General features: G+C 36.7%; 1 protein-coding gene and 1 pseudogene across 1 annotated transcript in view; one reads left to right on the top strand and one right to left on the bottom strand.

The window, feature by feature from the left end:
- Positions 1-18445, top strand: part of NEDD9 (neural precursor cell expressed, developmentally down-regulated 9) — a 292795-nt gene that overhangs the window by 17005 nt on the left and 257345 nt on the right. The window lies entirely within an intron of this gene.
- LOC132374260 (52 kDa repressor of the inhibitor of the protein kinase-like) overlaps positions 4373-18445 on the bottom strand; it is a 38943-nt pseudogene continuing 24870 nt past the window's right edge.

Below are 18445 nucleotides of genomic sequence, written 5' to 3'. Positions count from 1 at the left end.
CCCATCTCAGAACTTCTAAAAATCAGCATACGCATCACTCTACACTGTCTTGTTTTATTACTCTTGCTCTGTATCTCTTCCCAACTACTTTACCAGGTAAAGGAGGGCAAAGGCCACATGCCTTTTTTTTTTTTTTTTTTTTGTCTCTAATACCCATATCACCTAGCAAATGTTAAATATTTATTGAATAATTTTTGCTTGATTCACTTAATTTAATAAAGTTTCACAATAGTTTGAGAATGTGAAGAAACCAAGTTTCTAAAACTTAATGTGTCCTACAGATTGGTTTTCTAAGCTAAAAGTATTTCACCCAAGGTAGAGTCTGCAATATGAATATGAATAGTAAAGATAATTTTCTAAATCATGTGGTGAAAAACTAATATCAGGACATTTTAGGGTTGTGTTAATTCTCTGCTATCTTTGGTTTTCTAGACATATCCTTAGAGCTACACTAACCAATACAAATTATATTGGTAATACTGGGACTTTTTTATTAGCAATGTGAGTAAATTTTCCCTCAGTCACTAAAAATATGTCATGTAAATTTATGCTTCACCTAAGGCAAATTTCTGAAAACAGAACTCATTGACATTCAGAAGCCAAAAAAACTCAAGTGCTTTATTCTCACAGTATTAAAATTATTGACTACCTTGGAAATAATAGTAAGACAAATAAAACTTGATTTCCTTTCTAAGAACAACACAAAGGGATTAGAATTAAAAACATCTGCAAGAGTCACTGAATATCAAATCCTATGCATTTTCTGACAATGTGCTCTCTCAAATCAGGAAACTATACATAAAAGTTTGACATTGATGTTTCAAAAGAGCAAAGATGATCTAGGTAACTCTACAGTCAGCATCTTAGTGAGTGAGCAGGGAACACTACAAGTTTACAGCTAACATGGACCTCAGATGGAGGGAGTAGATCAGAGAAAGGCCATCATCCATGGGCAAAGCCAAAGGATATACTGATGATGAATATGTTAGTTGTTTAAGGGATAAAACTTCCCATAGTCCATATTCATTTCTGTATTATTTGGGCCTCTTTAACAAAAACTTGATTCAACAAAAAAAAAGTTAGAAGTTGGGTATACAATGATTGAGGGGTTTCACAGAACCCAAAGGCAGGAATGCAACTGGAGTTCTGGAAGGAAGTGATACCGGCAATTAACAGCTGGCAGAATCCAGGAAATGCTCTTGGTCCATATCTGCTTCTCCTTTTTGCATTTCCTCCTGTCTTCTTTCTCTTTGAAGACTCCGCTTCTCTGGCCTTCAGTCCACAGTGTGCGCTACAATTGCAGGCAAACTTTACTCTGGACTTTATTTCGGAATTCCTGTGTGAGAGCGTAATTGGCCCATTTAGTTCAGGTTGCCAGAACTTTAACAATCACTTGTGGCCTTAGAACAGATTATCTACTGTAAATTTGGCTGCCTAGAGATTGCTTCTGTGGTTTTTCTTGTAACAGGATACTTAAAAATAATTTTGAAATGCTCAGTTTTGTGACCTGCCCTAAATTTCATCAGGGGCAAGAGAACAACTAAACCTTTGAAATAAATTTAAAGTAACAGTTTAAATTTAAAATAAAATTTGTTCCATGATTGCTTCCCTGAGTCATGCTTGTTCAATAGTACAGTTACATTTTGGATAGGGGATTGTGAAATGGACAATTGCCATGGAAGAAGAGTTATTTATGAGTTTGGCAGATACTCCAGAAATAGATGTCTGTTGGAAGTGCAATTTGGGTGTAGCTTACAGTTAAAATTTATGTCTTCAGGAAATGCAATTACAAGTGTCATAAAAAGATGTTAAAATGAAAGCTAATATCATCATATTACATGCAAACAAAAAATCTCAGAGTCTTGGAAAAAGAAAATTACATGCAAAATAATATTAGGTTAAAAATGCAATATACAATTTTATGACACTATATACAGAAGATTAGAAAGACCAACCCAAAAGGTCAACTTGGGTGATTTCTGGTTTTCTTGTATAATCATAGGTAATTTTGTTTACTTTATACTTTAACATATGAGTTGTCATAAGTGAAGAACTATTGCTTTTAAAACTTAAAAAGATTATTTTTATAAAAAGAAAAATAACATTTTTGCAGTAGGAATATTATTATAATAGTGGAAAAAGTGCTTTGATAGGCTAATGTGTAAATAGAAAAGAACAACACATCAGATTAGTGTATTGAACAAGAGTAATGCTGAAGAACATCCAGGTTCCTTTTGAATGAACATTTCCCAGTTGAATATCTAATTATTCCAGTACCTTTCGTTGGAAAGATTTTCCTTGCCCCCCAATGTATTGCTTTGGTACCTCTGTTGGAAATTAATTGATTTTACGAGTGTGAGTCTATTTCTGGGCTCTCTATCCTGTTCCATTGATGTTTCTCAGTCCTTATGCCAGTATCACACTGTCCTGATTAATGTAGCCTTAGTAAATTTTGAATTCAGATAGTGTAAATCCTCCAACTTTGTTCTTCTTTTTCAGATTTACTTGCGTCTTCTAATCCATTAACATGGTACATATGCCCATTTATTTGGGTTTTCCTTAATTTCTCTTAGCAATGTTTTGTAATTTTTAGTGAAGAGGTCTTGCATGTTTTGTTTAATTTACCTCTAAATTTTTATGTTTTAGTTGCTATTGTAAATGAAAAATTTTAATTTTATTACCATTAAGTCAGTAAATTATAAAAGAACAATTGATTTTAGAATATTGACAATGTATCCTGCAACATTTTAAAATTTGCTTATTAGTTCTAGTAGTTGCTTATAGGTTCCCTAGAATTTTCATACAAACACATTACACTCTTTACTTCATTTTCTTGCCCTAGTCCACTGGCTGGGGCCTCCATTACAACATTAAGTGGAGACATCTTTGCCCTGTGTCCAGTCTGAGAGGAAAAACTCTTATTCTCTCACCACTGAGCATTATATTTACTGTAAGGTTTTTATATATATCCTTTTTTTTTTTTTTCTGGCTATACCACACAGCATGCGGGATCTTAGTTCCCCACCAGGGATCGAACCCATGCCCCCTGCAGTGGAAGCGTGGAGTCTTAACCACGGGACCACCAGGGAAGTCCCCCATAAATATCCTTTATCAGGTGAAGGAAGTTCCCTTCTATTTCTGGTTTACTTAGAATTTTTTTGTTAATATCATGAGAGTTTTTTAAATTTGTCAAGTACTTTTTACACATCTATTGAGAAGATCCTATGATTTTGTTCCTTTTGTCTGTCAATACAATGAGTAATATTGATTGACTTTTAAATGTGAAACCAACCTTGCATTCCTGGGATAAACTCTACTTTGTCATGGTATATCATTCTTTTAATATATTGCTGGATTCCATTTGTGAATATTTCATTAAGGAGTTTTGCATCTATGGTTATAAAGGATTTTTTTGTAATTTTCTTTAAAAAAATAAAATTTACGTTTTATTTAGATTAAAACACATTGTACAAAATTTTTCTCACCAAAATAACAGCAATAATTTCTGTATTACTTTTATATAGGCAAAAAAAATTCCTCTTTTTCCCAGGTAATTTTTATAAATCAAAACAAGGCAGTAGATATGGTCATGGAGAGAAAAAACAGTCAAATAGATGGTCAGTAGCCTTGGCTTCTGATTCTCTCTTGACCATGAAACGAAAGTGTTCAATGTACACCTGCTAGAAAGACTATACTCAGCTAAGGTATAAATTTGACAAATGATTGTAAATAACATCCAGAAGAAGAACCACAGTGGATTGCTTTCTATTCGAACTTCAATTTTCTACTTAATGGAGACAAAATCTACACTGCAGTCTCTGTTTGGTGATCTCAAAGTTTATTCTACTTGTTGGTAATTTCCTTAACTGCCCATTACAGATTTTTAACCGCATACTAAAACACCTACTAGTCAATGGTCAGTCCTGAGCTTTACTGCAGTATTTTATGAAATATATTCCTTCTCCCCACACCTCTCTGACATTTATTTCCTCAAAGACCTGGAAACTAATACCTAATAATTTGATTCATGGCAATAATAATGTTCTATTTCAAGTGACTCAACTAAAATTTCCCCGGAGTACCACCAAGAGAAATCACAGAGAAATGAAATGTTCTTTCAATGCTGTCTTCTGAAATGAGAGGTCTTCAGAGAATAAAATTTCAAACAGCCGCCATTTAACCGGCAGTTTATCAATGTTTAATGCATTCAATGGAAGGCTCAGAAGCAAATAGTCAGTGATTAAATGGCCTACATACACCTTAGAGCTTTTCCTCCAAATATCAACTGTAAGGATAAAACCAATTTTTAAAACTTCTCTTAGGTATTTTCAGTGTTCTTTTTAAAGTACTTGTAGGAAACTCTGGCTTAAATTCATAGTTTGATATATGTGTCTACCATTAAATTAAGATCTTAGTTTATATCAAGATTTATGTTAAACAAAGTAAAGTTATTTGACCTCTGGTCTGTTGAAATATTTCTTAATTATGCTTAAGATGCTTTCATCTAATTTCATTGCTCTCATTCTCAAACTTCATCAAGGAAGAATACACAGGACCTTCAGCCATGCATAGACATTAAGAAAAAAATTGAAGTGAGACAGGTAGGGGGCTTTGTACATGGTTAATGGAAGCTCTGTGTCCTTTTCTCTGTGTTTTGTTTGATCCTCCAACAATGAAGGTTGGCAGAGAGTGTGTTGGGAATGGATAAGTCACTTTGGTACATGTTGGCATGGTGTTGAATGTGAGCTGTTCCATGACTGGTGCTATAAGAGATAAGCATTTAAGAACTGTGAGGTGCCCATACATTTGTTCTCTACGTCTGTCTCTATTTCTGCTTTGCAACTAAGATCATCTGTACCATTTTTCTAGATTCCACATATATGCATTATTATACGATATTTGCTTTTCTCCTTCTGACTTACTTCACTCTGTATGACACTCTCTAGGTTCATCCACGTCTCTACAAATGATGCAATTTCATTCCTTTATATGGCTGAGTAATATTCCATTGTATATATGTACCACATCTTCTTTATACATTCCTCTGTCATGGGCATTTAGGTTGCTTCCATGTCCTGGCTGTTGTAAATAGTGCTGCTATGAACATTGGGGTGCATGTGTTTTTTTGATTTATGGTTTTCTCTGGGTATATGCCCAGTAGTGGGATTGCTGTATGTATGGATACCAAGGGGGAAAAGGGTGGGGGGGCGGAATTCGGAGACTGGGATTGACAAATATATATTATTGATACTATGTATAAAATGGACAACTGATGGGAACATGCTGTATAACACAGGGAAACTCACCTAGTGCACTGTGGTAACCTAAATGGAAGGGAAGTCCAGAAGGGAGGAGAGGGGATATCTGTATGTGTATGGCTGATTCATTCTGTTGTGCAGTGGAGGCTAACACAACATGGTAAAGCAACCATACTCCAATAAAAATTAATTAAAAAAAAAAAACTAAGAAAATTAAAAAAAAAAAGAACTTGTGAGGTGCTATTGTAAGAAAATATCTTTAACGTCCTGAATAATGTGTTTCATTGTTGGGATACTAAGTATTTGTTTATACTAATTCTCAATGGTTAGTTGAGATTATCTTGCTGAGCCCAGAGGAAGTTCCAGGAAATTCCATTTAAATATCAAGTTTGGTGCTGAATCATGGCTTTCTCAAATCAAAATTTACGATAAACATAAATATTTTCCATCTCTTCATAGAGTGCAACTCTGCTGCAAAGAAATATTGGAAATGCGGCCCTGGAAATTTTTTCCAAAGGCTATTTTAAAAAATAGGATACTTTTGGGGCTTCCCTGGTGGCGCAGTGGTTGAGAGTCCGCCTGCTAATGCAGGGGACACGGGTTCGAGCCCTGGTCTGGGAAGATCCCACATGCTGCGGAGCAGCTAGGCCCGTGAGCCACAACTACTGAGCCTGCGCGTCTGGAGCCTGTGGTCCGCAACAAGAGAGGCCGCGATAGTGAGAGGCCCGTGCACGGCGATGAAGAGTGGCCCCCGCTTGCCACAACTAGAGAAAGCCCTTGCACAGAAACGAAAGACCCAACACAGCCAAAAATAAATAATAAATAAATAAATTAATTTTAAAAAAAAAGAATTAGAACAACAACAACAGTAAAAAGAAGTGCCAGATGCACTAGATAATGTAGGGTGTTTTTGAAAAAAAAAAAAATAGGATACTTTTATGAACAACAATAATAATTAAAACAAAATCTGTTAATGCACTACAGAGAACAAAAGCTCAACCAGCTATAAAGTTATTCTATCTAACATTCGTATCATTATTTATACCATCTAAACACAAAACAAGAATTTACAGGAGTTCTACAAAACTTTCAAAAGCATCATACCCGCCTGTTCATTGAGACTGGCAAATTTCCTTCAGTTCATGTGCCTTTTATCCTTCACTGTTCTGAAAGGGGACAGATATTACATTGTTAAGTTCTAAAGTAGTTGTGATCAACAGAAAACAGAGCAAACATCTTTAATTTCTCCCAAAGCAACAGATACTCCCACAACAGACACTGCTTTTGACAACTACGTATTTAAGGCAGAGGAAGAATAGACTGTGAAGATATTTTGGGGTTGTTTCTCTAAAAGTCTAGTTACCATGAGTTGCGTTTGGGAGAAAGTCCACTAGACATAATCTAAGCCAGACCACATCAGTGCTCCATGTTTGTCCCCCACTCTTCCATTATCACAGTGTGAAAGTTCATAGCCAGAATTTCTGCATCAACTTCAGAAGATAGAAAGCCTATATTCCTCTGTCTGGATTGAGATTCATTGATGAACCTCACCAGTACTGGTGATTGCTCCTCCCCTACTATGTCCATCTTATTATCAGTGATAATGGAAGAGGTGAGTCTCTCACGTTCCTCTTTCTCTCCAATGGCACTCTTGCAGTGTCCAGCACCTATTTCTGCTGTGTTTTCAAAAGGATGGATGTGTTAACTGCTATTGTCTTGAAGCATTTTCTCAGAACTGCCTCACCAGAATATCCTCTGCACTCCAGCAGGAGAAAAGATATCTTTAGAGATTTTGTCAGCTTCATGTTAATCCAGACTTGTGCTTTATAAAAATCAAACTTCAGATGAAGATTTTAGCTGCTCCTTGTTTTCATTCTCTGCAAAGTTTAAGGATAAAAATGCCTTCATCTTGTTATTTACCTTCTTTCTCTGCATTGGAGTGGTGAGGATTGCTATGGTTTCTTTATTTCTGAGTTTGTTCCTGTTCAGAAGTTTTACCATTTCTTTTTCTGTTTGTGTTCTTATTTCATGATCTCTCAGTTATTTTATTGATTTTCAGTGTCTCCATGTGGATTGTTCAGATGACTGGTGAAATCAACCACTGCTGGCATAGCATAATCTCAAAGAACTCCTTTTTAAGTACTCATTCTACAAACCATAGGTCTCCTAAAGCATTTGGCAGTAATGTTTGCTTAGCAGATCAGGTGTTTTATCTTCTAAGTCACATATCTTACATTTCTTCACCCACTTCTGGCTTCTGTCCAGATCTTTCAGGAACCTAAAGATAGTCAGATTGGACGGCATTATCTTCCATGTTCAGTTGGGGGCTGTGCAAAAGTTTGATATTGTCGCCCACCAGCCAGCCAGCCTGCTCTTCCCTCCCCTCCCCCCAATTCAGGGAAGCTTGTCTGCCTGTTGGTAGTGGAGGAAGGAAACTAAATTAGGTGGGCAGTTTGACATGACTGGTGTTTTAATTTTCTTTTTTTAAAATGCCTGTGTCAGATTTAGTATGAGGGTCATGCTAGCCTCATAAAACACATTGCAAAGTGTTTCCTCCTCTTCTGTTTTGGAAAGCATTTGTGTAAGATTGATCTCTTACCTAAATGTTTAGCAGAGTTCACCAGTGAAACTGTCTGACCCCGATGTTGTATTTGAGAAAAGATTTCGATAACATATTCAATTTACTTAATAGATATAGGGCCAGTAAAATTTCCTATTTCTTCTGTGTCTGTTTTGGTAAGTTGTTTTATTCAGAAATTTCATCTAGTTGTTGAATTTATTAACATAAAGTTGTTTACAATATCTGTAGCATCTGTAGTATATTCACACATTTATTCCTTATATTGGTGATTTTTCTTATTTTTTTCTTTATCAACCTATGTAGGGCTTATCAACTTTGTTATTCTCTCAAAAAGAAAAAAATTTTATGTGTTAATTTTCTCTTTCATTTATCTATTTTCTATTTCATTGATTTCTCCTCTTTACTATTTCCTTCATTCTACTTACTCTGGATTTATAGATCTTCCTCAACTTACAATGGGGTTATGTCCCAATAAACCCATTGTGAGTTGAAAATACCCTAAGTCAAAAATGCATTTAATATATCTAATCTACCGAACATCATAGGCTAGCCTGGCCTACCTTAAACATGCTCAAAACACTTAACAGTAACCTACAGTTGAGCAAAATCATGTAACACAAAGCCTATTTTATAATAAAGTGTTGAATATCTCATGTAATTTATTGAATACTGTACTGAAAGTGAAAAACAGAATGGTTGTAAGTGTATCAGCTGTGTACCCTGTGATTGTGGCACTGACTGGAAGCTGCAGCTTGCTACCGCGGTCCAGCATCCCAAGGGAGTATCATACTACATATCGCTAGCCTGGGAAAAGACCAAAATTGAAAATTCAAATCCTACTGAATGCACATTGCTTTTGCACCATTGTAAAGTTCAAAATTCATAAGTTGACCCATTGTTAGTTGGGGACCGTCTGTACTTTGCTCTACTTTCTCTAGGTCTTACTGTAGACTCTTAGGGCATTGATTTTATACCTTTATCCTTTCCTTATCTAGGCATTTAAAAGCTATAAATTTTCCTTTAGCTGTAGCTCACAAATTTTGATATGCTATATTTTCATTATAATTCAGTTTGAAATGTTTTCTAATGTACCTTGTCATTTTTCCTTTACCCATAAATTATTGACAAATATTTAATTTCCAAATATTTGGGTTTTATCCCTCCTATATCTTATTGTTGTTGATATCTGACTAATTGCCTTGTGATCGGAAAACATAGTCTATATTATTTCAATCCTTTAAAATACATTAGAACATGTTTTATGGTCCAGCAAATAGTTTATCTTGGTTAATATGCCATGTGCACTTGAAAAGAATGTTTATCCTGCAATTGTTAGGTGTAGTGTTCTATAAATGTCAATTAGGTGAAGGAAGTTATAGTGTTACTGAGATCTTTTGTCAATTTGTTCTGTCAGTTGCTGAGAGAAGACTCCACTGTAATTGTGGATTTGTCTCTTCCTTTAATTATGTTACTTTTTCATCTAATGTATTTGAACCTCTTTTATTAGGCATATACATGTATGATTCTTATGTCTTAATAAATTTATCCTTTTTATTGTTCTAGTGTGTCTCTCTTTATCTCTGGTAATACTCTTTGCCTTGGCATCTGTTATATCTCATGCTAATCTACCTATTCCAACCTTCTCAGGTTTTCTGTTTGCATGATTTATCTTTTAATATCATTTACTTTCAACCTGTTTGTATTTTTATATTTAAAGTTCATCTCTTATGGAGAGATTATGTTGGGTCTTATTTTTTTTTATCTATTCTGAGAATTTCTGACTACTATTTGGAATGTCTAGTCCATTTACATTTAATCCGATTATTGATATGGTTGAGTTTGGACCAACCATTTTACTAGTTGTTTTCCTTTGGTCCCATCATTTTTGTATTTGTTTTTTGATTCTCTGTTCCTACTTTCTTAATTTCTTTTGATTTAATTGAATCTTTTTGAGAATCCCCTTTCAAGGGATTGTGGCTTTTCAGTTATATCATTTTGCATTATTTCAACTGGTTGCTCTAGGAACCACAATATATACAGCATCCTTAATTTTTCACATTTTTCTTACATTTAATATTGGACCATTTCATACAAAGTGTAATGATCTTTCAAAAAATATAGATTTTTAAGCTCCTTCCTTTATTTTTTAGTTGTCTATATTTCATCTACAAATATTATAAATCAAACAATAAAATGTTATAATTTTTGCTTTAAACAGTCATACATATTTCTAAAAAACTACAGAAAAAATCTTTTATATTTAGCCACACATCTATCATTTTTGGTGCTTCACTTTCCTCTGAACATTTGAATGTCCCTTTGGCATCAGTTTTTCTCACCTGATGAACTTCTGTGGTTTTTTGTACTGCAAGTCTGCTGATAAAAAGTTCTCTTAGTTTTCATCTATCTTTATTTTGCTTTCATTCTTGAAGGTTATTCTCACTGCACTGAATTGACTTTTTTCTTCTTTCAGCGTTTTAGAGATGTAATTCCATTATCTTCTTGTGTCCAGTGTTTCTGACAAGAAATCATTGTTAAATCATATCATTCCACTGCATGTAATAAATTAATCTGTAGCTAGTCTGCAGTTGCTTTCAAGAGTTTCTTTTAAACTATAGCTTTTAGAAGTTTGACTCTGATGTGCCTAGATATGCTTTTCCTTGTATTTTTCCTGATTGGGGTTTACTGGACTTGTTAGATGTGTAAATGTAGGCCTTTCACCAAATTTGGGGAAATTATCACTATCATTTCCTTATATATTTTTTTCTCTCTTATTCTAAGACAACAAGTACACAAATGTTAGCCCTTTCTACAGTGCCTGCATAGCTCACTGACACTCTTTATTTTCTCCAACCTTTTTCTTTCAATTTTTCAACTTAGACACTTTCTATTGATCTATTTTCAAATTTACTTACTCTCTTCTCATTTCGGTCTGTGTCAAGCCACTTTGTGAATTTTTAATTGTAAATATTATATTTTCCATTTCTAGAATTTTCAATTGGTTCTTTTTTGTGGTTTCAGTTTCTCTGCTAAGATTTTCTATTTGTTAATCATAAGTGTGTTTTCCTCTAAATCCATGAGATGGTTACAATAGTTGCTTTAAAATCCTTATCTGCTAATTCTAACATCTGGGTCATCTCAAGGTCAGTTTCCACTTATTGCCTTTCTTTTAGATTTAAGTGGACTATTTGAAGTTTACCCCATGTGTATGTAGTTCAGGGATCAACCAGAGATTTTGGCCAAGTTTATATACAGAATTCCCCTCTCCCCACCATGTCTATAGCTTTCACCTTTCCAGGATTCCAACCCCCCTCAGGTTCCAGCTGTGTGGTGTCTCCAAACTCTGACCTATGGCTTTCCAAGCCAGTAAGACTATGGATTTCTATTAGAACTTTAGCCACTCAGCAAGCTGAAACTAGGGCTTAGCCTCAAACAAAAATCTGTATCAAAACAGGAAAATTACCCTGTGCCATTTACTTCTTTCAAATATAGATTTACTTCATTTCTTTTAGTTCCTCTGACTGCCTTCAAATTATTATATTTTATATTTTAGTTAGAGTTTATAGTTGTTCTCTGAGAGATTTGACTGATAGAAGGTACTTTTCCACTATTGGAAACCTATTTGCATTACTTTTTAATTCACTGAGAAATCAGAGATTACTAATTAGTTTTCCCATTACCTCATGTAGCAGTTGCCTGGTGTTGGTTGTAAGAAGATTTTCTTCTACTCTACCACTGTAAAAATGTTTAGTTTATTCTTTTTTTTTTTTAAGAGATTCTCTCTCTTTTTAAAATTTATTTATTTTATTTATTTTATTTTTGCCTGCATTGGGTCTTCGTCGCTGCACGTGGGCTTTCTCTAGTTGTGGTGAGCGGGGGTTACTCTTTGTTGCGGTGCGCGGGCTTCTCATTGCGGTGGCTTCTCTTGTGGAGCACAGGCTCTAGGCATGCAGACTTCAGTAGCTGCAGCACGTGGGCTCAGTAGTTGTGGCACACGGGCCCTAGAGCACATGGGCTTCAGTAGTTGTGGTGCGTGGACTCAGTAGTTGTGGCTTGTGGGCTCTAGAGCTCAGGCTCAGTAGTTGTGGCTCACGGGCTTAGTTGCTCCGTGGCATGTGGTATCTTCCTGGACCAGGGATTGAACCCGTGTCCCCTGCATTGGCAGCCGGATTCTTAACCACTGCGCCACCAGGGAAGTCCCTTGATTTATTCTTTGATTGATTTGTTTTGTTTATCCCCACATATTTATCAAGGATCCGCTATGTCCTAGGTACTGGATACATAAAAGTGAATAAGGTACAGTCTCTGCCCTCACAGAACTCAGAGTCTAGTGCTATACTGTTTATTACAGTAGTGACTAGAACACATATAGAACATTTCCATCATCCAAAAAGTTCTAATGGACTGTCTTGGTGTAGTGGAAGAGAATGATATGAAAATGCATCACTAAAATATAGCATGAGAAAGTATAAGAATAGAGTTGTATATAAGGTTATGACAGTTGAGCAGAGGTGATACTACTTACTTGTTATTACAAAGATCCAAAGGGGAAATGATTCTTAAGCTGAATTTTTATTGATTAGAAAGATTTGATCAGTCATCCTAGGGAATATAAATAGTGTATCAATAAGCTCTGAAGACTTGAAACAGATAAGGGAACTACAAGAAAATTCCTGACTCTATGTATCTATTTTAGGGTTAGTTTTACTACATAAAACTATTCTGTAGTACTTTCTCACAGGGATTAAAAACATTTACTTAGTTAATTATATTCAAAAGAGTATATATTTTGTTTTTTTTTAATAAGAAAAGGAAGAGCAACTACAAACATGACTCTGAAGCAACTGCACAATCAAATTTCAATTCATGTAGCCTATCCCTTTGCCAAGATAGTTAGTGATATTGAGGAAGTAGCTGTCTGTCAACAGATTTGATTACCACTGCTTTTAGACAACTAAAAATAGTAAATCTCAGGTGTTAGAATATCAACCAGGAACTACATAAAAGTTCTTCTCCATTAGGTTTTGGACAGGTAACATATATTTGCTTTTAAATATCTTGTTAAAACTGAAGGTTTTACTGTATAAAAAAAGTGGTAGTAATTTGTACCACCCACCAATTGCAAATGCTGCATGAATGATTAAAAGAGTTTCATGTCTTTGTAAAGAGTTGTAAGAACATAATGATTTATTAGTGTTCCAACTGCTGTCTTTTTTTTCCTTTCATGTCTTGACAATTTTTATCATACATTCCTTACTGGTGATTTAGTAGAAGTAGTAAGCAGATCTTAACTTGAAAATTACACAACTTCCTTACTTAAAGCTGCAGGCTATTTGTTCCAATTGCCATTTTACTTATTTAGCAAACTTTTATTGATATCTCATTATATGCCAGATATTGTTTGAAACTGGGGGCCCCAAAATGAAGAAGCATAGTCTCTTTCTTTAAGGAGTTCATAGTCTAGTGAACATATAGAGAAATATTTGCAGTAAATTTTGTAGTAGAGGGATGTTCAAGTTGCATGTGGAGGCTAGCCTAGGCAGTCTTCATAAAGAGGTTAAATTTCAGTGTGATACTAGGAGTATGTCAATTTTTAAAGCTCATTAAATTGAACACTTATAATTTATGCATTTCAATCTATTTAAATTTGACCTGAAAAGACTGTAGAGAGATATTGAGCTCTAGTTAATAGGATTGCTTTTTACAGGGGTATGGGTTGGCAATTCTGAGAAGTCCTTCTGTGTATTGTAGGCTTAATTTTTATATATATGAATGATATAGGTATAGAAATATGTTCTTAATGTTAAGCATGTTGATTTTGATAAATATACTGTTATTTATAAGGAAAAGTCCTCACAAAAATAATCATTAAAGTATTTAGGGTAAAAGATACAATGACTCCAGCCAGTTCTCAAATAATTCATAAGATATATAAATACAGATATAGGTAGATAAATATATATAAAGAGAGAGAAAGGCAGAGAGACAGAGAATGATAAAGCAAATGAGGCACATGTAGATAACTGATGAATCTGGATAAAGTTTATTTAGGAGTTTCTCTTACTATTTTTGCATCATTTATCTAAATTTTAAATTATAACAAAATTAAAAATTATGGTAAGTTTCACTTATCCTTAAGATATAGAAAACTAGGGACTTCCCTGGCGGTCCAGTGGTTAAGAGTCTGCGCTGCCAATGCAGGGGGCACAGGTTCCATCCTTGGTCTGAGAGCTAAGATCCCACATGCCGTGCAGCACGGCCAAAAGATTAAAAAAAAAATATATAGAAAGCTATATTTTAGAAAGAAAACATCACTTCCACAATAATAACAAGAAAATGCAAGATAAACTATAAAATTATAACTCTTTTTGAACCCATCAGAGAACTAAGTTTGCAGGATAGCCAAGAAGTCTGAAATTTAAAGAAGACAGGCCGTTCTAAGGATATAAGCACTGTCACACCTGGGTCAAAGCATGAGAGGAAGAGAAGTTGATGCCATATAAGGAAAATAAAAGAGGAAGAATAGGACAGACAATATTTGAAGCGCTAACAAAAATAACATAAGGAGAAAGACTTCAAAATGCATATCCAGGAAGTACAGGAAACCTCAAGCAGCATAAATGTGAGAAAAAGACATCCACCTAGACAAATAGCAGTTAAACTGCTGGAAACCAAAGATACAGAGAAAATCTTGAAGGCAGTCCAAATAAAATTACAGCAGATTTCTCATTAGAATATATACAACCCAGAAGATAATGGAGTGACATCTTTAAAATACTGAAAGAAAAAAGAAAAACCTACCAACTCAGAATTCCACATAGATTCAGAGAACTGCCACTTCAGGGAAGCTTTCAGAAGTGCAGTTGTCAGGTGCACACTGGATATCCCCTCCAAAGCCGAAGACGAATTGCTGCATCTTGAAGCCCCATCTCAGAGAAGGAAGCACGGTACCTCGTAGGCCTCTTTGAGTTCTGGAGGCAATTCTTTCCACAGCTAAGAACACATTGGGTGGCATGATGGCTACCAGCTTTGAGTGGTGCCTGAAGCAGGAAAGGACTCTGCAGTAGATGCAGACCAGGATGCAGGCCTGTTATCTGTGAAAGGTTAGTCAGGAGGCAGAAGAATATGTTAGGAAGGGTCTCAAATTGCAGTGTTGCCGTGCAAAAGTCTCAGCCAGCCCAACGGGAGCTCGAGAGCAAAGATTGCCTGGTGGAGGGTTTCCACATTGATCAGAAATGGACAGGCCCTGGTACCTCTACTGGGCTCATAAACTGGCTCAAGACTGCCTCGTAAAAGCACAGCCTCAGCTCAACTGCTGTGGTGGATCCCAGAGGCACTTCAGTCAAGGCTATGAGCTAATTGTACCTCTCACAGCTCATCTGCTAGTTCTTTGTTGAAGGGAGACCCGAGTAACACCTCTGCGTGATGGCCATACCTGCCCTTTGGAAAGAATTCTCTCTCTGCTTTCTACCAAGATGCTGGTGTGTGTGTCTGTGTGTGTGTGTGTGTGTGTGTCTGCACGCTCGTGCAACTGGCAAAGATTTATTTAACACGTTAAAGAAGGAACTAGCATGATGACAATGATAGTTTAAAGAAGGAGAGGAAGAACTATTATATCTAGTCAGTGAATGAAAAGAATGCTGAAATAAAATTACAAATTAGATGGAAACTGATCAATGTCCTATAAAACAATAAAACCACAATCTGTAGGATTTACTTTTTCTACTGGACAGGAATAAACTGCAATATATAGATCTTCTATAAGTGAACGTTAACTTTACAGAGCCTGGCCTAATCAGTAGTAAATAATCAAACAAACTTACCTTCCCCTAAAACAGTGGTTCTTAATGGGGCCAAAGTTGCACTCCCCCACCGAGATATTTGACAATGTCTGGAGACATTTTTAGTTGTTACAACCGAGGGGAGGGAGGGAGGGGATGCTATTGGCATCAAGTGGGTAGAGGCCAGGGACGCTGCTAAACAGCCTACAATACCCAGGACAGCTCTTACAACAAACGATTACCTGGCCCAAAATGTCAGTAGTGCCCAGACTGAAAACCATGTACAGATAACACTTCACATGGCTTATTAGACAATGCTCCAGTATGACATAGAAAGGACATATGAAGCACAGTTTTCATGTCTCTTGACCTCATTCCCTTAACTGTAAAATTGGGATAATGATAGTAGCAACCTCATGTAGTTTGGGGGAGAATTAAGTAAAACAATTGTTGATTGTATTTTTACACAAATGGCCACCAAATATATATCCCATCCCGGGTGGGGTTTACGTTCCCTCTCCTTGAGCCTGGGTGGCCCTCTGTAACTGCCTCTTTCAGTGGGGCACAGCAGAGGTGATACTGCATGACTTCCGAGGCTGGGTCATAGAAAGTAGTGCAGCTTCCTCCTGGCCCTCTTCATTGGGATCCAACCTGAAAGAAGTCTGGCTATTCTGGGGAATCAGAGGAGGGTCTACAGAGAGACAGGGCTCTGTAAAGTTAATGTTCACTTATAGAAGATCTATATATTGCAATTTATTCCTGTCCAGTAGAAAAAAATAAATCCTACAGATTGTACTTATATTGTTTTACAGGACATTGATCGGTTTCCATCTAATCTGTAATCTTATTTCAGCATTCTTTTCATCCACTGACTAGATATAATAGTTCTTCCTCTCCTTCTTTGAACTATCGTTGTCACCGTGCCAGTTCCTTCTTTAATGCACTAAGTAAATCTGTGCGAGTTGCACAGACACACACACCAGCATCTTGGTAGAAAGCAGAGAGAGAATTCTTTCCGAAGGGCAGGTACGGCCGTCATGGAGAGCCAGGGAGAGGTGCTGGATGCAGCCCCAGCTCTTGCAGTCTCCCCAGCTCAGCCACCAGACATGTGAACCAACGAGTCTTGGAGATGCCCCAGTCACCATCTGACTGCAGTCTCCTGAGGAACCTCCAGCCAGAGCCATCCAACGGAGCTGCTGTGGAATTCCTGGCTTACAGAAACCGTGGGAGATAATAAACGATCATTATTTTAAGCCGCCGTGTGAGGGGACGATGTGTCCCGCTGCAGTGGACAGCCAAAGCACCAATGCTCATCCGGCCCTTAGCGCAGTGCTTGGCTTGTAGTTCGGGCATAATTGGTCACTTTTTTCCTGTAGTGTTAGTATTTTGTAGTTTTAATTTTTTCATGAGTATTTAATTAGTAATTAGCATTTAATTTGTAGCTTTACTCTGCCTCTGTGCACTAGAGGGCACTCTTATCCGTTGGCAGATGGTCTCAGACATGCAGCTGAGGTTCTCCAACCAAGGCACCAGGGGGAGCCAGCCCCTAATTTTTCACTATCCCTTTCGGAAGGTGAGCTTGACGGAATGGAAAAAGGCTTCAGAACCAACGAATTAGCATACATAAGGAAGACGTTTTGGAAAACCGTCGTAAACACAGTCTAAAAAACAAGAAAGCTTATTTCTGATGAATAACGCTGCCCCCGGACTGTATGTGCAGACAAAGGAGAAGAAAATCCCCACCCACACTTCTTTTTTTTCCATTTTAAATGTGGTAGAGCAGGTTGCCTTTTCCTTAATCCCTGAAGAGGAGAAGGGATCTGCAAACCTATGATTTCTAAACAATGTTGTACCTAATCTTTACCACATCTAGAAACGTGGCAAAAGCAGTCTCTCTGCCGCAGTTAGCTTCTGATGGCGAGAGGGTAATTCTGAATACTGTTTCACAGTGTCCCAAATAATATTTGTACCACTGCTTCAACTTACAGATTTTAAAGTTCCCATTTTTTTTCTAGGTCTTTATTTTATATACACAGGATTTGATAGTCTAGTAACTGTGAAAATGGGCCATGATTATGATTGCAGGAAATTGGGGAACCCAAACCCTTAAAATGAATTTCCTGAACCAAATACATTGTAAGTCTCCCCCTTTTCCAACAAATTCAAAGCAGACTTTACCCATAATCATTCACAGTAACCTGAGAAGGTTGGCAGCCTGCACCGATGATGACGGTCTGCCTGTCTCGAAGTACCTCTTGAAGGCTGGCCCTCCCCTGAGGTGGCTCAAGTATAGCTGGGGCTTGAATGGAGCAGGGGTTTTGAGAATAAAGAAAGGTTTATGGTGAGCTTATCTGATTAGAGCCTTACGCTGTGAGGTCAGGACTCTGCAGGCTGGTAGAGTATAAATCAAAGGGGACTAGAGTGGGAGAGAACTGAACTCTGAAGAGCTGATTCTTTGAGGGTGTCCTGTAACTGACTCAACCCCAGCTCTAGCTGACCTACCATCTTGATGATCAACCACAAGAGATCTGATCAACTCAGATCCTGTTGTTTTGTTTTGATCCCCACCATAGGGATTAAAACAAAGCCAAAACAAACACAAATGTATGGTAAAGGTAGTAGAATGATGTTTCTACCTAACATGTGTCTGTAAATGATGGGATTGCTTTTCAGGTATAACTTATGGCAATGTCTCATCACTTGGTGTTCAGAGGATGTATATGTAACATACTTATCTATAACACACTAATAATAGCAAACGCTGCCCTCTTTGGCTTAACCACAAATTGTGGACTATGAGAACCTCAGAGTACCTCCAGTCTCTC

Source organism: Balaenoptera ricei, chromosome 11 (genome assembly GCF_028023285.1).
Source record: "Balaenoptera ricei isolate mBalRic1 chromosome 11, mBalRic1.hap2, whole genome shotgun sequence".
NCBI classification, from domain to species: Eukaryota; Metazoa; Chordata; class Mammalia; order Artiodactyla; family Balaenopteridae; genus Balaenoptera; species Balaenoptera ricei.
This window is presented reverse-complemented; position numbering and strand designations above follow the sequence as displayed.